The sequence below is a fragment of the Chionomys nivalis genome, chromosome 11 (assembly GCF_950005125.1).
Source record: "Chionomys nivalis chromosome 11, mChiNiv1.1, whole genome shotgun sequence".
NCBI lineage: Eukaryota > Metazoa > Chordata > Mammalia > Rodentia > Cricetidae > Chionomys > Chionomys nivalis.
Genome location: NC_080096.1, coordinates 1,629,179 through 1,652,619, shown reverse-complemented (window position 1 = coordinate 1,652,619; position 23,441 = coordinate 1,629,179). Strand labels below are relative to the sequence as shown.

The window sequence follows — 23,441 nt, the reverse complement described above, 5'->3', positions numbered from 1 at the left end:
GGGAAGGGGGCTGGAGGTTAAAATACACAGACACACAGACAGAGAGACAACGACACGGATCATCCTTGAATTCCCCAAGAATGCCCCCTTTATTGTGTTCAGGGGCAGATTATATAGAGATAGCCACGCCCCAGCCAAACCCACCAGAAACCACTCTCCTGCCATCAGGAACTCCTGAAGGTCTCGTGCTCATAGCAGCTGTAGCCACTCAGATCAGGGGATTGCAAGAAATTCGGGATCTGGGGTCTCACTGCTCCCAACAGGCACCAAAGGTTCATCTCCGACTGGGCTGCCCCGAGGCAGGTTTCTGTATCGTGTCCTTCGTGTCAAGTCAAATATCCCCTTGTCTACTGGTCTCACTACTTCTTGGTTTACTTTAGCAATTCTCATGACTTGTCTTCAAAGTCTTCAAACTTTGGATTCACACGCAAGAAAGAACGATCATCCGCACCTTCCTTGCCCACTGAAGTACTTCTTGAGCAGATGAGTTCATGTTGAATCTCGACATGGAACCATCTTGTTAGCTACATACACCTGGTTCTCTTCCAGGGCTCCCAAGCTTGTTCTTAGCCTCATTAGTGACTGATGCGACCATCTTCAAGCACTCTGATCCCTTCCGCTTTAGTCCAGTTGTTCCTTTCACATCCAGCAAGATCTGCCAGAGAAAACTGACTTACGGTAATTTGTACTTTTTCCTGTAAGACATTGTCTCCATCAGCGTCCAGGGGAGCTTGGACGAGTTTGACACCGAACACGCTGTGTGAACGGCTGGATTCTCTATTCAAATGGGTGTTAACAGTATGTCTCTCTTTCTGACCGCTCCACAAAACTTCAAAAGTCTCTCCCATAGATTCCACTTCTACTTCTGTACAGCCTGAAGCATACAGATAGCGGTTCTTATCTTCTCACAGTATTTTAGATTGTAGGAAGTTGGACTGGATGGGATTAAAACTACACCTCTCCCAATAGATCATCTATGGAATTATTGTAGATTTCAATGTAAGACAAATATACCACAGACACCATCTTCATCAACTTCTGCTTTGCAGAATTCTGGTATATTTATAATCTCTGCAAACCTTGGATCTGCTTGTTGCCCGCTAGAGGGGATCTTTGAAATGGCCATGGCTTGTCTTCTCCACTTTTCTAATACAACATCAACTTCACACTGTTATTTCTATGCTGTCCTAGCACTAGATTTAAAAACACAATGGTTTGCCAGGAAGGGCCCTGTGCTGTTAAATCCTCATGTTCAAACAAAGAAGAAGCAGGCTTCCGTACCCCACAGAACCTGTCATTCTGTGAGCTTTTCCACTTCCAGTAATACCATACGTAAACAAAAGGCCATTATTGCCATGAATGAGGTCATCTATCAATGGACTAGCCACAACAATGAAAAGTTCCTTCTAAGCAGTAGGAGTGCCAAATACCTGCTTAAATGAGTACTGAGTCTCCTTATAGACTGCATTCCTATTGAGTCGGCAATGCTCAGGAGTTGGGGCTACACAGTCTGCATGGTTGCATTGTTGATGACTTCAATACAACATTCCTGATCAGGGAAATCAGTGGGTGCACCCTCCAGTATACCCCCAAATCAAGGGACTATTGGATCGCCATCTAATCTCATAACTTTTTTGGTTTTGTTCTGACCTTTAAACAACTTTTCTTAAGGTATAAATATTATCTCAAAATCTGTACCATTAATATATATTTTAAACTTTTTATCATGATATTAATGGTCATATAGAGTACTAATTCTAGATAAAGGCTTCCCGTACATGATTTTGGGTTTGAGTCTCTATCAGTTTTCTGCAGTGAACCATGACCATGCCTAACAGTGCCTTGCATTGACTGCTGACAGTATGCTGTCCTAATTGGACAAGCAGGACACAAAAGATGGTGACTGCCAAACCATGCCAAGACAAGGCAGGACAGTCCTTCAAAACTCCTGATTCATAGAAAAGTTTGTCAGTTATTTTAGGCCACTAGGCTGAAGATGGATCCCCAGTGTTACAGAGGAACTTTGGGTGACTTTCCAGGCAGCCAACTGTCCATCATTTCTCACACTTTCTCAAAGTCTCTTGCTTGTATACCCTGCTTATACTCAGTTAACATTATTTCCCTTACAGGTTTCTGAGGGAGTTGAAGACTAGATAAGCTTTTCTTGTTTATCAAACTCATAGAAGAAATTTACTAAAGAGATGTAAAGTATATAACATTGAGACATTAAAAGGTAATTTTGAATTGGTAATGCAAGTTAATATAGAAAGTAAATAAGGTACAACACTTTGGAGTCACCAAGATAAGATAGATAATTTGAGTGTTTTCTCTGAATTTTTCAAATGCAAATGGATTAGACATTGTTGATGTACTTATTGCCTGTATATATTGTAGATAGTTATTATTATTGTATATAGTTTTTCTTATATTAGTTGCAACCTTTTTATTAGACAAAAGGGGTAAATGTGGTGATATTTTGTTTATGATCTAACAAATAAAGTTTACCTGAATATCAGAGTGCAGAGTTAGCCACACTAGTTAGCCATAGAGGCCAAACAGTAGTAGCACACAACCTTTAACCCCAGCACTCGGGAGACAGAGGCAGATGGATCTGTTAGTTCAAGGCTACCCTGGGCTACACAAAATTGATACAGCCTAAAAGAGAAACACAGAGCCAAATGGTGGGGCTCACACCTTTAATCCCAGCACTAAGGAGGTGGAGACAGGAAGGGTTATGACTGGGTAGAGAGAGGAATATAAGGTGGGAGGAGACAGGAGCTCAGAGCAGTCAGTCTGAGGCTGCCCTCTGAGGTTTTGGTCTGAGCATTGATAAAAGTGAGAATTCTAGTGGCTGGCCACTCTGCTTCTCTGATCCTTCAGCTTTTATCCCATAATAGCTGGCTCTGAGTTTTTATTAGGACCAATTAGAATTCATGTTACAGAGACCATAAGCAATTAGGAAGGAGCAACCAACTCCGTGAAAATTCAACGAAAGTCTTGGTGGCTCTTTCTGTGGAGATGATCAGATGAGGAGCTGGTAAGAGAAAGTCCTCACCCTCATTGCCATGGGGGAAATGATGGCCAAGGCTGCCTTGGGCTAGCACCACTTAGAGTCCGGAGAGGCTAGAGAACCCCTGAGAAAGGACATTCCTCGGAGAAAACACTTGGAGAAACTGCCCAGTATCACAGATTCTGACCACAGACCTCAGATCCAGGCATTTATTTCATGCTGGTTTGTATTGAGCAGAAAACCTCCCACACCCCTTTGAAGGGGTTTCCAAGTGTTCCTAATACCTGATCAATGTATTCTACATTTAAAAAAAAACCCACCAAGTTTAAACACAGCTTTAAAAAATCCTATATTTTAACAAAGAGTCTGTATTAAGGATTTATTTACTGACTTCTTAGCCCCTGTGGCCTCCCCTGGGTCTATGACACCTGCTCAAGCTGCCAGCCTATCCCAGAAACCATCCAACAACTCACAGAAGCACATTTACTCTGTGTGCAAGGAAGTACCAGTAGGCAAGAGCACACACAAAGGTGGCACTTAGCAGAAGCAAAGCCTCTGTTGGGTAGGGGATGGGTGGGTGGGTGGATGGATGCATGCATGGATGGAAGTGGGTGAGTAGGTGGTTAGATGATTAGATGATCAATGGATGAATGGTAGATATTTGAGTAGCTAAATGGCTGAAATAGATGGAAGGATGGGTGATGAATGAATGGATGGTTAGATTGAATGAACAGAGTAGATAGATGATAAATGAGATAAATGTATGGGTGGATTACCAGATGGGTAGGTGAGTGGATGATGGGATGGGTGAGTGGGTGGATAGGATGGGTGAGTGGATGGACAGATGAATATATGATGTAGGGATTAACTGATGCAGTCATCAGATAGAATGAATATATACCATAGATGAATGGTAGGTAGTTTGATGTCTAAATCAGTGCAGGGTATTTGATGGAGAGAAGAGATGATAGATGGTTGGATTACCAGATACATGGATGACGGATATACAGGTGGATTACCAGATGTACTGATATAGAGATGGGTGGATGGTTGGGTGACCGTTAGACATCCATTAGACAGACAATGGAATCCCACCAACAGCTCTCTTGGGTCTCAGGAATTCTAGCAAATGAGCATGCTCACTGGCAGGCAGATGCCTTCATTTCACCCTTTCCAACAGAAACAGTGTTCTCTGTGTGCCTGAGAGAAGCCAGGACCAGCAGTAGTAACTGCCATTGGCTGAAGGAGTTTGGATTGAGCAAGACAGCTTTTGGGTCACTGGCTTGAGTTCTTTAAAAAAGATTTATTTTTATTTATGTGTATATGTGTCTTTTTTGTGTAGATAAGTGCGCATGTGTGTGGTTGCCTATGGAAACCAGAAGAAGGCATTGGGTCCTCTGAAGCTTAGGCAGTTGAGGGCACCTGGTGAGGGTCCTGGGACCCAAACTGCAGTCCTCTTGCTTCAAGAGTAGCCAGCACTCTTAACTGCTGAACCATCTCTCCAGCACCTCTGGTTCATTTTCTCTGAAAGAAAAATAAAAAGCAAAGAGAATAATATGCTGCTCAACAAGTATTGGAGACTGTGTCTAAAATACAGTCAGCAAATGGCTTCAAGACTTTCCTGGGAATATATTAAAAGTGAGAGTATGCTGTCAAATAGCATAGAGCAAAAGTCAGGGGTGTGTTAGAGTGGTGGCCTCCAAGGGAAGAGTTCATCCAGTGACCAGGGGACACATCCAAGAAGAATGACAGCCCCTAAGCATGCTGAGAAGATCCAGCACAGGAGAAGGTTCCTCCAAGGCTCTGTTTGGGCAAAAGCCACAGAGCCGTGATCTAAGGAAGGAAGGGAAGACAACACCCGTTTCCATAGGGAAACAACTCACCACATGGCATGTGTTTTTATTGCCACCCAAACAAGGCCAGCCACAAGGTTCCACAGACCTTGCACCCACTGAGGTTTCCACGGAGACCCACCACTGGCCACACAGAGCATTAGTGGGTTTTTGTGCATGCCAATAAAAAAGTAAAAGGCACTGTTAAAATCGAAGCCCTGCCACATGCCTGGTTCAGATCGCAGGGGAGCTGGGCTTCTGCGCTGGAATTTGCAGCATCTGTCCCAATTAAGTCTTGTTTTTTAGCTTAAAGATATTAGTCCGATCACTAGTGTTCTGTTTGGGACATGAATGGTGCATTGTTCTGCTCTGAGCAGCCCTGCAGACACTCAGACACCATTAAACGGCTTTGAGGCCCAATTAGAAGTGGAGGTGGGCTGGCTGTGGGGCAGGGGCTGACCACCAGGGCACAACACTGGGTGGACATGGAGTGGGGGAGGGGCAGCTAACACAGTCCATGTGTGGAGAGGGTGGGCCTTGGCGTGCATGTCTCTGACTCCATGAAGAGGCTCATCCATCTTGAGGTGATCACTGGCTCAAACGAGGTGGCCAAGTGGGGAGATGGAGTAGTCTGTGAAGCTGGGCAAATGGTTCTAGGCTAACCGCAGAACACAGTAGGAGGGACCCAGCAGACTCATGCACACATCTGTTGATGTAGTCACCAGACTCCCCCACCCTACAGCAGCCACAGACACACTCAGAAATACAAGCATGTACATGTGCACATGTGCAAGCACTCACATGTGTATGCATACATGTTCTCACACAATCATGCACTCATACATACAATTTACACTCAGTATGTACATCTGTGTTCTCCTTTAGAAGCACATTACTTTACAGCCTGTTTTCTACTAATAGAGACCATCCTGGTGTTTTCTAGGTTCCTGACCATCAGGGTCCACAAGTAGCTTCCTTTGGGCTTTGCTCATTGGGCTAAAAAACTTCCATCCACAGAACCAGCATGGACTCAGAATATCCCAATACCCCTGTAGTCGGCCTAACTGAGCATTTTGTTATCTGCAACCTCTCTCCACTTAGGCAGGTCACCCTGGGAATGGGGGGTGGGGGCAGTGCCCAGCAGGCCCAACCTCTCCAGGTAGTAGGGAGTGGGTGGGCAGAGCTCTCCTAAAAGAAAACCCTTCACATCCAGGGAAGTAATCACCACACGTAGCCTCATTTCACAGCTAAGCTAATAGAAGCCTGTCTTCATCCAGGACTGCATAGCAAGGCAGGGCCCACTGGGAGTCCATCTGCCAAGGCAGGATCAGGTAAGAGCCCACTCACCCTCAGCACTGGCCACATATCTGTACTCAGGATGCCCTGGAGATATCACACTGCTCATTATAAAAGTTGTGTCACCTGACACTGGACCAGGGAACACGGTGTTGCCTAAAGTCACCATGCAGATACCCCATGCTGCAGCACAGTGGAGGTGACCAGCATGTGAGACACTCCTCACCCACTCCCACAGACCGTGCTCCTCAGAGGACAGCCCCAGGCGGCCTGCTAACCAGCTAATGGCTTTCACAGCTGCCTTGCCGCCAGGTGGGTATTTTCTGCAGAACTTTCAGGGCAAGTGTTCTCATACTGTCATAGAGACATCATTAAGGGACAGAACAGCTTACAGAAGGCACCAATGCATATGGATGCACATGATATAAAAAATTAATAGAACACCAGCATTAGGTTAAACCATATGAAAATACTTTTCTCATTTAAAGAGATAAAAACTGCCTATGGTTTAACCAGAGTTGGTTGGCTGGATGGGTGGATGGATGGATGGATGGATGGATGGATGGATGGATAGATGGTAGGTATATGGATGGATAGATGGATGGATGGATGGATGATGGATGGATGAATAGATAGATGGTAGGTGAATGGATGGATGGATGATAAGTGGTTAAGTACCTGAGTGAAAGAAGAAAAGGAAGATAGGAAATGATAACTGGATGGATCAAGTGATTGATCAACCAATTGATTGATAATTTGGTGAGTTGCAGAGACTGTAGAGACCTGTGGTTGAAAAGTACTAGGAGGAATTACAAGGTAAGGTTTTCAATGGTTTTTACTTCTTCCTATTGTCTCTCTTTTCTAAGTCTTCTATAGTAAGCAGGTAGGTAGGTAGGTAGGTAGATAGATGATAGATAGATGATAGATAGATAGATAGATAGATAGATAGATAGATAGATAGATGATAGATAGATATGGGTGGGTAGGTGGAATGGGTAGATGATGAAGATAGATAGATAGATAGATAGATAGATAGATAGATAGATAGATAGATAGATAGCTTCTATGATAAGCATACATAAATATCTCTCTCTATATCTTCATTCCAAAACTCTGGAGTGAAAGCATTGGCCTCTCATTCCTGAAGCTAAAAAGAGGAATTCCAACACCCGGTGCCAGGAAGCTGGTTTGTCCCAGCCTTCAAGTTTGAAACAGCAAAACAGAGGGGCCTCTTTCTGCCCTTGCTCAGGCAGCCCGCTGCCATGACATCATCCCCATGGTGTGAAACTCAAGAAGCACTGTGGGAAGTGTTGGAACTGATTGATCTGTGTGCTGGTGTCCAGGAGGCCGAGGGGCCGGCCTGAGACAGCAGCTGGCTGTGTCTCTCAGCAGTGATGGGGCTAGGAGCTGCATCTTCATCCCATGGTCCAGAAGCTAGCGTGTGTCACATTTCTAGTGAGCGCACCAGGAGCTGGTATCTGCCCTGGAGGAAACATTTGTGCATGGTCCTCTCCCTAGGTCTCCACCCCCTTCCTTCCTGCCCTATCTGCCTGCCCCCTGCCTGACTCCTTGGGTGGGCCGCAGTTGCTGCCTCTTCTCCACAGAGAAGGCAGATGGTAGGGAGGCCTGGGGAAGGCTGTGTAGGTACCCCTGGATGCTGAAGCCAAACTTACCAGTTTGAACACGGGCACAGTCAGTCCAGACTACCGGACCAAACCTAGAGAGGAGGCTTAGCTGCTACTTTGCTTGTTTACTGTTTCTCTATTAGGGTCAAACCATGAGTAGACTCTTATGAGAGCCAGGGCAGGGGTCTCACAGACTTAAGGAACATCTTCACACTAAACCCTCTGGTAAGGCATAACACTTAACTCCTGGGATTCTCAGAGTTGTAGTCTTTAAGGCAGGAAGTTGTCCACCCATTGGTGATAAAACAGAAGTGACCAGCTCATGGTTCTACCTGGCATCTGGGACCCTCGTTTCTGGTGTGATTGGGGGAATCCCATGAACACCACCAGAAGTCCCTGTAAGGTGGTGCCGGAATATCCTTCCCTCCTCCACCAGATGAAGTGTGGCATTCCTTTCATCACTAGTGGACACTCGGTGACTGGCCATGGGCGTCCTCCATTTCATTTTGTATTACACAAGTTCTCAGTGCATGAGTCCCCGGGCCCTTGGACATGTTGTTACAGGAAATGCAGAGCCCGGACCTCTCACAGTACCCACAATCTTGATAGCTATGTGGTGATACCTGGGTCCAGAAATGCCCCTTGTCCCCAACAGTTCTCGACTTTATCCACTCCAGGTCACAAGATGACCAGATGCCTGAGCTCAGAACTCATGACAGAGCTAAGAGGCCTCACAACGCAACTCACCGGGGAGGGCCCCGGACCTACCCGAGAGCCCCAGCTAATACTACGGGGTTGTCTTTTGCCATTCACTCAGAGGAAGTTGCTAGCATGAACTAGCTCTATCTCCTGATCCTTCAAATGACGCTGTGGACTTTAAACAGTTATAGCTTCCAGGTTTTCCCCACCCCTGAGGAGCTGCATCAGAGAAATGAAGAGAGACAGTTCCATCACACAGCTCCTGAGAAGCAGTGCTGGGGTTTGTGCAGGCATTTCTGCAGACTGGCTGCTCAGAATATGGCCCCCCTGGGGTCAGGTGCAGGCCAGTGCACTGTCCCAGTCACCCCAAGGAGCTCACCTGCTGCCCTGCATTAGCTAATGCAACACGCAAAGGGATGCTAAGAAAAAAATCAATTTACAGTGGAATGGCCATCTATTTCAGAGTAAAAACAATCACCTTTGTGTTCCAGAGGAATGGGAGAAAGCACTTATTTAAATTGCTGTCTTAGAACTATACAGAAGCTATTTTCAGAAAACCCTTGGATGCTTTTTCCTTCCCTTCCCACAGAACCCCACTGCTGCTCCACCCTGCATGCCTGCCTCGGTCTGCACCATCAGCCTGCAGAGCCCCTGGACCCCCAGAATGCAGCTCTGGGCCTCCCTCGAGCAGGGCTGGCTTTCCATGGCTCAAGCAGGTAGGACCCCCGGCTTTTGTGAAGCCATTAAAATGGGGAATTTGGAGGGCTTTGGAAAGCGTTGCCTTTGCAGCATGGCCAGGAGGGGAGCGACAGGTCAGGCCCCCTCACCGAGGCAGTTAAAAAGTAACACAGCCCCCAAATCACATTAAATATGTTAAGCAAACACACGGCAGGCGGCGGGGATATTAGGTCATTTCTCATAAATATTAATACCGGGGAGTTTTCCAACGGGCGAAATTACAGAAACAAAGATGCCTCTTCAGGTGCAGCCTGGCGCGCTGGTAGTCCTGGACCAGGCCCAGCAGGGGAGGGGTCAAGCTGATTCAGCGGCCAAAGGCTTCTCAGTGCATGCGCGATTGCGAGTTGCCCCCTGCCCCGGAGATATGCTAGCACACAGAGGCAGAGCAAAGGCCAGGCACCCAGTAGGACGAAGCCAATCCTCCCCAGCTTTGGACCTGCACCTCCCAGGGCTTCAGAACTCTCTCTCACACCAGCATCCATGCCCAGTATCTACACCTGATACTTCTACCCCAGGCTAAAGGTCTGTGAAGGAGCAAGGCCTCCCTGCTCCTTCTGAAGTAGCCAGGACTCCTGTGTGTCTAGAACAGGGTGGGCCATATAATATGCACTCACTCATGAGTGTCCTTTAGACATAAAGCAAAGAAAAACCAGCCTACAATTCACAACCCCAGAGAACCTCGACAACAATGAGGACCCTAAGAGAGACATACGTGGATCAGATTTACATAGGAAGGAGAAAAAGATCTCCTGAGTAAATTGGAAGCGTGGGGGTCATAGGAGAGGGCAGAAGATGAGGAGGGAGGAAGGGAGGGAAGCAAAGAAAATATATAGCTCAATCAGAACAACAAAAAATGAAATATGGATGAATAGAAAAAAGAAATTAAGCTTTATTGTGGTGTTTGTGTGCAGGACGAAGAGCAGTGTCTTGGTTCAGGCTTGCTCTGGGCCTTGGAAGCCATCCCCACAGATAAGGCATAAAAACTGTGAGTGCTATCTAACTCCATTTTTACAGAATTTTAGGAAATGTTAACCCAGGAGCCACAGGAAGACTAGTGACTTTGTGTCTGAGAGAGGCAAGAGGAAGGGCTGGCAGTGGTGTGAGGAGGTGAGCAACGCGTGCCCTGGAAGCTCAGGTCATGGTGTCTCACGGGCTGGGTCAGTATCTCCAGCATACCAGGTACTGAGGGTAAAATGCAAGGGCTTGTATGTGCAGCCCATACAGTCAGCAATGAAGCCCACTCCAAGCCCTTCAAAAGGCACAGCTTAAATCGTGTCAGTGATGCTCCAAGTAAGTAGTCAAAAAATATCACACAATAATGCCTGGCTTATCACAGACGGCAGCCAATAAATACGCGCACGCTGGAAAACTTTGTCAAAGGAGCTGGATGAGTGACTGAGATGTCCCTCTTCCACCCCTGACCCACCCTGCAGATGAAGCTCGGGTAGCCTGAGGTCCACTGGGAGGAATGTGACCAGCCCCGGGCCTGCTCTTTGCTAGCTCCCTCTGAGGTGCCCCCTTACCCCTTCTAAGTCCTGCCACTCGCAGAGACTCCTGGGAGTTTCACTCTTGCTTGGTTATTTTTGGAAACTGTTAATGATTCTATTTGCCTTTCCAATGACCTCAAAAGTTCCACTGCCCCAGACCCCCCTCGCCCTGCCAACTCTGCCCACAGCCCCACTTCCCTCCTCCCAGAACAAACCTCAAGCAGAGAGGCTAAGGACCTGAGACCCCCTCCCCATGCCCCTGGCTGCACCCTGGTGAGTGATGTCTTCCATAACAAGAACAGAGACAAAAGGCATGTGTCCAGTGGCACCCTCCCCCTGTCTCAGTTTACTTTCCTAGACAGTGGGGAATAGGCCTGGCCTGGCCACGGGAGGTGAGAATGACAGTCACGCTGGCAGCTGTGGGCACTGTCACCATTAGAGGTGGCCTAGAGATGTGACAGAGGAGGGAGGGGTCAGAGAAGGGGCCTGACCTTCCCCAGACTCGGGGGCTGAGGCATGTACATGGCCTAAGTGTAGAGCAACCGGCTGAGAACGTGCCAGTAGCCCTCCCTTGGATTTGGAGAACATGGCCATAGAGTTTTATTGCCTAAAGCCGCTTTCCCCTTGATTTCCAAACCCATGTGCATTTATAAAGGAAATTTAATCGGGTTGTTTTTAATTCTCTCACACTTAACTCATCAAAATGCTATTCTGTGAGAGCAAGTCCAGACCAAGGGAGCCTCCAGAACCTCCACGCACAAGAGCCACACGGCCAAGCACAGCCAGACTCTCTTGGAGGATCCTAAGAGGCTGGGATGCCACTCCTTGAGAGTCACCTCATCCTGCCCATTGGGTACGTTCCCTCAGGGATGTAGGACAGAGCCCTTCTTTCCTACAGAGAATCAGGGATCTCTGAATCCGGATCCAGTATCTTCGCTGGTGCCAGCTCTTGAGGGGACTGGGGACACGGGGTGGACATAAAGGACTGAATAGCGTACCTGAAGCCCCCTGCCCACCAAGTCTGGCTCCTTGACACAACAAGTGTTCTCAGGAAGCAGGAGAGCCACAGAGGGATGGGGAGTCCAGGTAGGGTGCCAGCAGTAGATGCTCCTATGCCCAGTGGTGGCCAGTGCTACTGTTGGCATCTAAACACAGCCCCCACTGCATAGCACACACCTACAACTGGCAAGCCCTCTGCAGAAACTGATCAAGGGGAGCTGATGGGGAACAGGGGAGGAGGCAGAAAGCACATTCCCACACTCTGGGGGCAGGGCAACCAGACAGACACCAGCACACCCTTGCCCCAAAGTAGCCGCAAAGCTGCTGGAAATGGGGCGCGGAAGCGTTTGCAAGTGTGGGCTTGGAAGCCAGGACTGACAGGCCTCTGAGAGCCCTTTACGGTGTGTGGGAGTTGGGGAGGAGGACCTGGCAGGGATGATTCTTGTCTCCTGCCCAAGACCTGCCTCCAGAAAATCGTCTTCAATGCTCAAATAGCCGTGCTGGGTCCTTAGGGGTCACATAGTTCCCTCTGCCCTTTTCCAGGCTGTCCTTCCTCCCACCTTCCTCCTTCATTGTCCTCTCTGCCAAGGGAGAACAAAGAACAGTTAGGGAAAGCCCTGAATGAGAAATTCACCTGCTCTGACCCAAAGTGGTCAGCGGGACTCGGGGCTGGAGGCTTCAGTCTGGACGACCTAGAACAACAAACCCTATCATGACCAACCTTCGTTCTTATAACTTACTCCTTTCCCAAACCCAGCTCTGCTTCCCAACCCACTACCCAATGACTTCACCTGACTTTAGAGGCTGGGTTAGGAATGTCCTCGAGTATTATCTAGGCCCACCTGGAGAGGTATAGACTGTGCTGTGTACATGGACCTTCTAACCCAGTTTAGGGACCTCTAGGACATGTCCGGAGCCCCCACCTCACTGCTCTCTGTCCACGCCTCTGTCATTATTCGACAAGCATGCACTGACCCCTAATTGGACCTAGCTTGTAGAAGGCCTGGGAGTCTGAGCTAGTTCTGGGCAGAGGGCAGAGGTCTCAGTCAGGCAGAGGATAACGAAGGAGAAAGGTACTCCACCCACATCTGCCAAGGATGGCAAGGCTTCCTGGTGAGAAGAGCAAGGGGTTGGGAGGCTGTTGATGCCACAGGTCATCTTGGGCACAGAAGCCAGGCCAAGCTGGAGATGATCTAGTTCAAGCAGCAGGCAGCAGACCCAGGTTCCTTAGAAACTCAGAACTATCTAGAGCAAAACATGGCCAATCCAGTTCCTTTGCTGGCTCACTCCTGGTCTGTTGTTCTTGCTCTTCTGCTTTCTCTGAATTATGAGAGGCCATTTGGAAGGGGAAACCAGCCCACATGGTTTGGTAGCATACTTGTGCCTAGATGCGGCAGAGGCAAGAGGGTCCAGTGATGACCCCAAAGGCCGCCAATCCTAGGTCCGGCCGTCTCATGTAAACTGTAAGTGCATTGTTATGCTTCAGTGTGCACTCAGGGTCTAAGCGCTCACCAGACTTCAAGGAGACACCAACCCCAGCTAGCAAACAGGCTCAAAGTAGAAGTCCAGGCCCCAGTAGACAGTGTGCTGGTGACCGTCAGGCCCTGAGGAGACAGAAGACTCCAGGTGGACAGTGGGTCCCAGGTGGATATGAAGTCCCAGTGTATCTCAGGCCCAGGTGAATGCTTACATAACAGGTGGACACCAGCCCGCAGGTAGCGTCAACCCTCAAGCGGACATCCAGGCTCACACTCAGGCCCCAGGGACGCCCACTCTGGCAACTTTCAGCATGGGAAGCAGAGATTCTTATCGGACAAATATCCCCACTCTCCTTTAAGGTGTTCATATCAGCCATCACCCAGCCGTCTGGTCCAGCCCAAAGGGCCTGTGTCTAGCCTACCAAGAGGGCAGGTGGGAAGCCCTGGCTGGGCTGCCAGGTTCCATCTGCAGCCACCATGCGCTGAGCAGCGGAGCAGGAGGTACCCAAGGAGCCCCAGTCAATGGGCTTTTTCATTCCGTACTATTTCACCACTGCTGTGGCCTCACTCCCTTCTCCCCAGCAGAATTACTCTTATCTGCAAGTGATTTAAACTCTAAGGTTTACTGAAGATTTAAAGACTGTGAACACAGTTGGAATGTTTTAGACCTACAGTGCAAGTTGCATTTTAAGAAAATAATTAATTCCCGGGGGAGGTGTGGGTTTTGGAGCCATGACAGACCCTCGAGGCTGCCTTCCCTATATGGAATTTCCAAATAATAAAATATCTTTGATTCCCTGCTGATGTCAGACGAGAACCTGTGAGTGTGTGAGCAAACTGTCATTTTTTTTTTAAACAGGCCCATTAGTGTCTTAAAGATGCAGAACCCTCTGCAGAGGGCAAAGGGTTTGTTCAGAGTGCCATGAGGCAGGGGGACCGTGGTAGCCTCACAGTTTCCTTGTTCCTTTCTCCCTCTAACATCCCACTGCCCAGACAGCCCAAAGGGCACCTTCATTCCAGGGCCTCAGAGATCAAGCCCTCACCTACCAGGATGCCCACCCTCCAGCCCCAGGACAGGGCACAAATGCACCCACCTAAGTAGCCTGGCACACAGGCGTCCACACAGCGTCAACCATTACCGTCAACACAGCCTTAGCCGTGGAGAGTATTAACCGGGTCTTGGGGATCTGGACCTTAGCTACAGTTCTATGGGGGCAATGCAGAGTTTTGTAACCAGCCAGAACTGGTTCTCATGTGAAGCTGTGTCACTTGTGGTCCAGAAAAACCCAAAGTGGGGGTTTTCCTCCATGCGACATGTATGGGAAGAGGCAGGGCAGGGTGGGGTGGAGCTCAGCAGGTTAGAGAACATTTCAGGATGCCCAATGCAGGAACGTGGAACTGGCGACCTTGGCCTGGCTCATGGCGTGACCTCTCCTCCCGTCCCACAGAAGAGCAGCTCTGCAGCTGAGGACAGCTGAGGGGCCACAGCAGGCAATGCCGGAGTTATTGACATGGCTCCTGGGGCTCGAAGTCCAGGGGGAGGGCAGGTGGAGAGGGTACCCCCGTGGTCTTCCCTGACATGGCACCAGAAAGTAGATATCACTTTATTGATGGTTTCCATCCCACCTATCCAGCCATTTCTGGGGTCACCACGCCTGGAGTGTATTCGACATTTTCACAGCACCAAACTGGCTCCAGGCACTGTCTCCACAGGAACCCCCATGTGTGTGTCCCCCTTGGAGCAGTGTAATATGTCTTACTGCCATTAACTAGCATCCTCCTCTCTGGCCTCATTGCCTACCTCCAAAGACAGGACCCCAAAGGCCCTTGGAAAGCCCACTCCTTCCAGGTACATTCTGCAGCTTTCCCAGTCACGGGGAGATCGGCCAGGAGGTGCTGACTACCTCTCCTCTCTTTTCGGGGCCTTCCAGGTGTCCCCAGAAAGAAGAATGCCTGTCCCCCACTATTTCCTGGTACCCTCCCTCCCCCAGAGCTCCTGGAATACAGGTCAATCCCATCTGTCCTTTGGAGGGGTACATGCCCAGGTCATATCCCTCCATCTTTCAGTTCCTGTCTCCAGAATCATGGGTACCATCTGTAGTTTCCTTCATCTCCATCCCTGACTCAAGACATCCAGAGAGGAATTTCTGCCAAGACGGCTGTCCAGATCTCCACCTAACCCTGGCTTGGGGAAGGAGGCCCAGGGCAACCTTCTGTCTATACCCTGCCAGGGAGGAGTCTTGGAGAGCTCACCACAAGCCCTACTCCAGGAAAGCAGCTCCTCTGAAGGGGAGATTAACACCCTTTCTCCCAACCTGCACCTTCCTCTGGCCTCAGGAGTAGCCCAGCTGGCCACGGCAGCTGGCCTCCGTGCCTGTAGGGAGGGTTGGAGACAAACATTGCTGGCCGTCCGTTTTCTAACACCTTTTCACAAATCTCTGCCTCTCAGGAATAATTCTTTCTGGTAATTTACTTGCAAAACATTTGGCCATTAACACCCAGCCAAGAGTGGATGGCAGGTCACAGACTATTAAAAATATCCACCTGGGCCTTCAGGCAGCCCATTTAACCACTGCCCTGGGCGGAGAGTCCGGCCAAGGGACCCATGTGCTTGCCAAGCAAGCTGCATGAGGGCAAGAGGACACCTGCCCAAGCCTGGCCATCATTTGCCAAGGGCCTGGGTCACACTTGGGCATCCCTAACCTCAGAGCCCAAGAGGTTATCTGAGGAATGGGGAGTGCAGGAGTCTCTGGTCTGGAGTGGTTTCTGGGAGGGCTGGGGCTTTGCCCAGGTTCCACTCGTGACTCCATCATAGATAAGGAACTTCAACAGAGACACTCTAATGTCTCCCAGGACCCTGTATCCTAACCCATCACTGCCACAAACTCAGATCTTCTTGGGGGTGTCTTTCTGTCCTCAGCACATCTGGGGAGGCCTTTGAGGTGTCTTCTGCTACTCTGTACAGGGGTTTGACCTCCCTGAAAAGACAGTGGCCCCTGTCAGTCAGTTCTCACCAGCCCTTTCCTCCCCAGAAGCTTCTGCATAGCAGAAGAGTTTTGTAGCAGCTGCCCTGCCTGGGAGACAAAGCAAGCAAGGAAACTGAGGCATGAAAGACACCAGCCACCGTGTCAGAGAGCAGGGCGTGGCCACCGTGGTCAAACCTAGAACATTAGCCTCCATCTTCCAGAATTTCTAGAATGTGGCTCTTGGGAATGGAGGGGGGTCCCTCATTAGCCTCTGGGGAGGAGGACTTTGCCTCTGCTCCAGTGGGTACTCAAGCTCTGAGGAGAGATGTGTGGGGATGGGAAACCCAGTTCTACCCACACAGCAAGAGCCCCAGTCAGGCCCTGGGAAAGAGCCATAGAGGAGAGGCACCCCTCTGAGCACACCTGTCTCCTGCCTCAGCAATAGTCCTGAGTGAGGATGATGAGCAAACCCCGCCCAGCTGAGCCCATGTGTGGTCTGAATAGATGGACGAGAAGATGCTAGCAGAGCCATCAAGCAGAATGGGTGGGGTGATGGGGGTGGAGGGCATGAAATATTGGGGAGGTTCCCATGTGAACTTTATACCCTATCCCTAAGAGTTAGAGTATCATATTCTCCTTGGTCTTGAGACTGCACCCAGGAGAAGGTGGGCACAGCCCCCAGTGCAGAAGACTGGACCTCACAAGTGTGCAGAGCAGAGACTTCTGCTGGCCACTCTCCCTGGCCTTGTTCTCAGGCTCACGGCAGACAGCCAACATCCTCTGAGGGTCAGATGCCGCAGGGTCCTTGCCACCCCCAGGGTCCCCCTCCACCATTATACCCTCCAAACAGAGCCACCCAGCACTCACAACCAACATGGCCTGAGGCCACCTACAGTGTAAAGGTGTATCCAGCTCCTTCCAAGGAGATGTGCAGGCCTCTGGGGAGTCTACTCCAACCTGTTTGGAGACCAGTGTCCCTACTCAGATAAAAATGTTGACCTGTGGCTTGGAAATGCCTTTTGCAATGAAGCCAGTTTCCCATCCATGAGACGGGAACAGGGGCAGAGACCCTTCGGTGTCAAATTCTTGGACCCCATCCCACCCTATCCTTGGAAGAACCAGGCTAGTTAAGACCAGATCTGAGGTGACGCTCCTGGGTTTAAAGCCCCGCCCTCCCCACAACCCCCGTGTTCACGGACACACACACACACGCACACACACACACTTGCATGGCTTCCACCTCATGCAATGAAGATGGCATGACTTGGCACCCACCCCACCCAGACCTCATGTTCTGAGGGAACCATCAGCACCCTGACAGATCTGCTTGGCTGGCCAGGGATGGCCTCTCCCTCAGAGGTAGGGTAGAGCCATAGAGATCAGGACTTGGCAAGGACAATCCCTCCAAAGTCCCTGAGCCTTCTAGACACCCCCCACCCCAAGTCAGGAGCCTGGCAACAATGAATCTTCCCAACGCCCAAACCTCCTCCTGGTGGACAGCTCAGGCTTCAGAGATCAAGTGCTACCCTGAGCTGCAGACTCTGACTCTCTCCCATCTCTCAGGGTCTGAACATTCAAATGTTTTCCTGCCCCCATTCCATAGCCAATTTTCCATGTGGGGAGTTCTGGGCTGCACCCTTGAGCCCCCCACACTTGACCCGCAAGCCTTTTCCGAAAAGGTTGATAAGGCACAAGAAAAGGATGGTCCTGGGCCTAGGTCCAAATACCTTGCTGGCACCCAGGGAGCCTCAGTGGTGACCTGCTGGCCAGCTCGAAAGGCCATTCATGAGATGAATGAAGCTCAGCATACCCAACTCGGGCCTGACTCCAGCCCAGGAAGGCAAAACTGAGGACAGACCCAGCGAGGCTGGCCCCAGACCTCAGCCTCCAGGAAAGACCTTTTCCATGCCCCACCCCAGCCCTCTTATCCTCCCCCCATTCCGCCAGGCCAAAGAGGTTTATAACAAACCGTGCGGCACACCAGAGAAAATGCCCCTATCATTAAGGGATTTAACGACAGCGTTGGCCGATATTGGGGATTTGTTCTGTCTCTCATTACACGTTTTAACAAGCGCGTTTCTTCACCACGCAGCCCCGCGTCCTGGGCTGCCTGCCCCTCTGTGTGTGTTACTTTCATTAGAAGGCGTTTTATGAAGCCACCGATCACAGATGCGCAGACAAACCACAACTGTTGGCCTGGTGTCCTGAGTTGGGTGGCCGGCCAGCAGTGTGCCTTCGGCATGCCTGTGGTGATGTCTGCATCCCCGGGCGGGGACAGGGCCCCTCTCTTTTCATACTTGTCCCGAACCAAACAGTAATGAAAGGGAGGCTGGGAATCGGGGGCATATCCTTGCAGAAAGCCGGGGTTTGTCTAGGTCATGACTCCATGAGACCTGGGCTGCTTCTAGCTCCTCTCTAGACCTTGGTCTCCTGCTTGTGAGGCCAAGAAGGTGTCCCAGCTGACAAGCAGAGTTCAGCTTATTTTAGCAACAACTGTATTTTCCCACAAACCACTAAGTGGTGTAAAAACAAAACCAAAAGGCAGAAATAGAGCTGATTCTATACATCCATTCGTCTACAGGAGGCCCTGAGAGCACCCAGAATTCCTGCGAGTCTGCAATCACTTCTGGGTGTCCCTCCTCTGGTTCTATGGCTGGAACCCCCACTGGCACAGAGGATATGACAGCCCCAGGCAGCGTTGGGCTCCAGGCTTCCCAGCAGGAAGAAGATGTGTGTTGTCTCATGCCCCCTGAGACACCCACTCGGTATCTGGTACGCGCTTGGTTTTATAGTCGGGTGAATCTGAGTTTTTGCAAACGGTAAGAGTCAGCCTCCTGGGGCAGTTAGAGGCCAGCACACCGTGGGCAGAGGGACAGGAGGGACGATGAAGTGATGAAGGAGGGTCCACCCCAGGTCCTGGAGCCCCGCATCTGCAGCCAGACAGCCCCGTCCCTCTGTCTCTCCACACTGACAATTGATGCTCAACCATACAGTCTCACGAGGTGCTACAATGGAGAACTTCCAATTCTGCAGAATCTTCTAGATCAAAAGCCATAGCTGATCTGAAGATGTGATTGGGCCTAGATTTGGCTTGGCTTCTTGGTCAGCTCAGAGAAGCTCAAAGGAATCAGTAAGGAAGACCAGACACGGGCCTGGGATGTGCTTCATGAGGAAGCTGAGTGAGAGAGGACAGAAATCACAGTCCTTAGGGTCAGCAGACTTCCTGGGGAAATAGGTATGTAGACACATGGTCCTGTCAGGGGTCACCTGGTCCCTTCCAGACAAAAAGCCACAGGCTGGAGCTTAGGGAAGCCCAACAGAGAGCAATAGAGGTGCAGCGAGGTGTCACGATCCCAGCTGAGATGGACTCCCTCTGCCCCCAGCAAGCAGCCAGTGAGCTAGTAAATGGCAAACCTCGTGGATCCTGCTCTGCCGCCCACTGGGCCGCCCGGCCTGTGACTGTGGCCACAATGCCTTGCTTTCATTATGCTCCTTAAAACGGCCTTGTGTGTCTGGAGAACAGGAAGTGGCCCAAGTCCCCCGTGTAAAAGCCATCTGAAGCCCCGACCAGGTATGTTCTCAATCAGGAAGCAGGCAGTAAATAAACATTTACGTCCCGCGGCTGCGCACCGCCTGCCCCCGGGCTGCAGAGGAACACGGAGAGCGGAAATTTGCTTAGTCCTATAAAAGCACAGGCCGTATATCAATAAATGATTAAAAATGGAAACGGAGCCGGCTAATGGATGGTATTGATTTTAATAAGCGTTAAGTACATGGGGTTTAAAGATAAGAACCGCCTGCCCATCTCTCCACGCTCCAGGAAAGTGACTGATGCAAAGAAGAAAACGGCCCCTTTGCCGAGTTAACTAAAACTCCCTCCCGTCCTATCAGGATGGTTTCCAAGCCAGCGTCCACCTGAGTGTCCATGTGGCACAGACGTATACATTTACCTATACTGTGAGGACAGCATGCTACCCTCAGAGTAGAAGACATGCAAGCCCACAGCATTCCACATGACCCTGAAGCCCATCTCACTTTGATGTCACAGGCTTTGGCCAGGCCCCTGAAGGCCACAGAGTGCACTGTGTCCACTCACCATAGTATGGTATGTACATGCCTGGTACCAAAGATGACCCATCCCATGTCATCCCATTTTGTCAGAGAATTGTCCAGATGCCCCCAGGTTCCAGGCCACTTTTTGGGACATACCCATGCTCATCCGAATTCCTTTTTTATTGTTTTGTTTTTCAAGACAAGGTTTCTCTGTGTAGCTTTAGAGCCTGTCCTAGAACTCACTCTGTAAACCAGACTGGCCTCGAACTCACAGAGATCCGCCTGCCTTTGCTCTCCAAGTGCTGTGATTAAAGGCATGTGCTACCACCACCCAACTCATCTGAACTTTCATTCTAAATTAAAAAGTGACATGGGTCCTCAGCAGGTGGAGAATCTGGAGCTAGGTTTTCCACTGAGAGACACGTGATCCGGACAAGTTCAGAGGGGTGGAAGCCAAAGCTGTTGACCTGCTCCAAACCATTTCATAGCACCCCCTTCCCCCAGCAAGATGAGGATTCCCCACAGATGGTCACTCTCGGTAGCTGCTCGCTGGACAAGAGGGTTGGTCGCTGGGAGATAGCTGGGCAAGTGTGACAGCCAGAGAGGGAGAAGGTGGGCTGCTACTGGATAGCCATCATCCGGAGTTCTGGTTGGGGACAGCCCACGGGTCACACTGCTGGCAGGGGAATACGGCCATCACTTATTTCACTTGTTCCTAACTTCCAGCTGAAAGTTTTCTATTAGGAGAAATGGTTGCTCAGTCGGTTAACCCCTCACTGCCAGGGTCCACAGTAATCTGGCCCCGAGAGGTGAAGCCTCAGAGCTCCAAATCCACCTGGCCCATCAGGTGTGTGTTCAAGAACAGTTGGGTCCTCGCATAGAGAATGTTTTCGAACCACGTGGGCAGTGATCGCTCTGGGCACAGCAGACCATTGTCTGCCTGTGCACTGGGCTCTTAAGCAAGCAAGGACCAAGTGTCATTGGCAGAGGTGGGAATTCAGTCAGGCAGATCCAGCTGGAAGGCACTTACCCCCTCCCTGCCCCAGAGCCCCATCCCTGGCTGGGAAAGACTGCACCAGCCACATTCTAGCTGTGACCGACAGCCGCTTGGAATTTTGTGATACATTATTTTGTCTAGCCGGCATTCCAGGCCGACCCCCTTGGCCTCCAAATCTCTTATAAACCATCTGCAAGAGTGGGAAACCGAATCCCCACTAAGTCCCAGGGCCGAGGCCGTCAGGGACCTCATGAGGGACATCTCATCCTCATAGCCAGCAGTGGAAGACCCTCATCAGCTTTTCAAGGGTGAGCTGCCAGGGTTTGCAGGTAGACGCTGTGGGGTTCAGGACAGGGCGTGAGTTGAGGTAGCAGATGTCTTAAAAGATGAAGACTTGGACTGGGGAGAAGGCTGAGTGGTTAAAGCCCTTACTATGTAAGCATGGGGACCAAGTTTGGATCTCAAGAAACCCATGTACAGGTCAACTGGGCCTAGGAATCTTCAGGTGCAAGCTGGCTAGCAAGACTAGCCATGTAATGAGCTCTGGGTTTGATTGAGAGAGTCTGCCTCAATAGATATTACAGAAAGGCAAGCAAAGATGATACAGACATCAAGGCTGGGCCTCCACACTCACGTGCATGCACACATACACATGCACACGCGCGCACACACACATACGCACATGTACACCGCATATAAAAAAGTTAAGACAATAAGGACTTGAGTATAGCGAGTTTGTAGTAAACGGAATGATTAGTTGTAAAGCATCTGCTAAGCCAGTTCTGCCCCCTGCCTCCCAGTGTGAAGCTCAGTCTCGGCAATGGTATCCTGGGCCAACAACAATTGTATGCAGGGTGACCACACCTAGGAAAGGGGAGGTTGACCTGAGTTGGGGGGTTGTTTCCCAGGGTTCATAACACAAGTTACTGAAAAGTGGGTCCCTTAGAACAACAGAACCTCATTCTCCAGTCTGGAGATAGGAAGTACATCAAGGTATTGGGGGTCTTTCTCTACCTGTCCAGCTTCTGGAGCTCCTGTCAGCACTCGGTACATTGCCTCTCAGCTCTGCCTTCTCCGTGTGTCTCCACCGAAACTTTAAAGTCGCTCTTAGAAGAATTCTAGTCCCTGGTTTGATTCTCATCTGAATCCAGTGTGGCTCATTTTAACTAGTTAACGTCAGCAGCAGCCTGACTTCCAGATAAGGTTGCAATGCACATGAATTTTTAGGGACACCGCTGAACCGAGTATGGGGGACAAAGTTCCCTGTGGGACAGGTCTCTCACTCAGCCCCCAGAAGGCTGTGGCTCCGCCCTGCTCTGTCGCTTTAGGACACAGGCTTTGTGGCAATTGTCATGAACGTGAGACTTGGCCCTAGCATAGTCATAGCCTTTCATACCGCTTTGCCCATCTCTGCCACCCCCGTCACGGGGTCAACCTTACTCCAGTCTCAATCTCTTAGCCGTGCCGTGTGACCTCACCCTTCAAGCAGGTATGGGCCAACAGTCCCTCTTAGGAATACCTCCTTCCATAGCAACTGCCAGGACACCTCCATTTTTTTCTTCTTTTCTTAATTTGCTAAGAGGTTTTTTTTGCATGTGTATAGGTGTGTTTTTGTGTTCATGTATGTGTGAAAACGCACATGCGTGTGGGGGCAGAGGCCTGAGGATGAGGATGGGTGTCTGAATGGGTGGGTGGAAATTGTCTTAGTGCCTCACCTTCATGCTTAGCTCGTACACTGCACATGGAAAGTGCACAGGGGACACGCAGGCAGGAGGGAGGAAAACAGGCACAGGGAAAGATTAGGATACAGAAAAGGTCCTTACCCCAGATGTTCACAGGGAAATGGTTTTGCTTCCTTTTGCTGGAAAGACAACCACTTAGGGCTCTGCCCAGCCTTAGAACCTGCTGTGGAAACAGTTGTAACCAGATGAAGGGATATCATGCTTTGAATCAGACTTCCTCTTTGTGGTGGGTGGATGAGTGGATGGATAGATGGTGGGTACACTTCGGCTAGACAATCCCAGAAAGTAAATGAAGAACCCTCAACTCCACTGTTACGTGCAAAAGTGGCCAAGTGGACGTGGCCACTCCCTAATACAACAGTTGCCAGTGAACACTGCAGCCTGGATTTCACGTGAATGTTGCATGGGATGAAATTTTTCTTTGGTTTTCATTTTTTATAGATTTAAAACTTCAGGAGCCACTCTTGACTCATGGCTGTTTAGAACGGCCATGGGCTAGCTTGGGTCTATAGGGTATAA

At 50.0% G+C, this 23,441-nt stretch overlaps 1 pseudogene; it reads right to left on the bottom strand.

The window, feature by feature from the left end:
• Nucleotides 1–213: 213 nt before the first annotated feature.
• Nucleotides 214–1,468, bottom strand: LOC130883552 (kinesin-like protein KIF23; annotated as a pseudogene).
• Nucleotides 1,469–23,441: the final 21,973 nt, after the last annotated feature.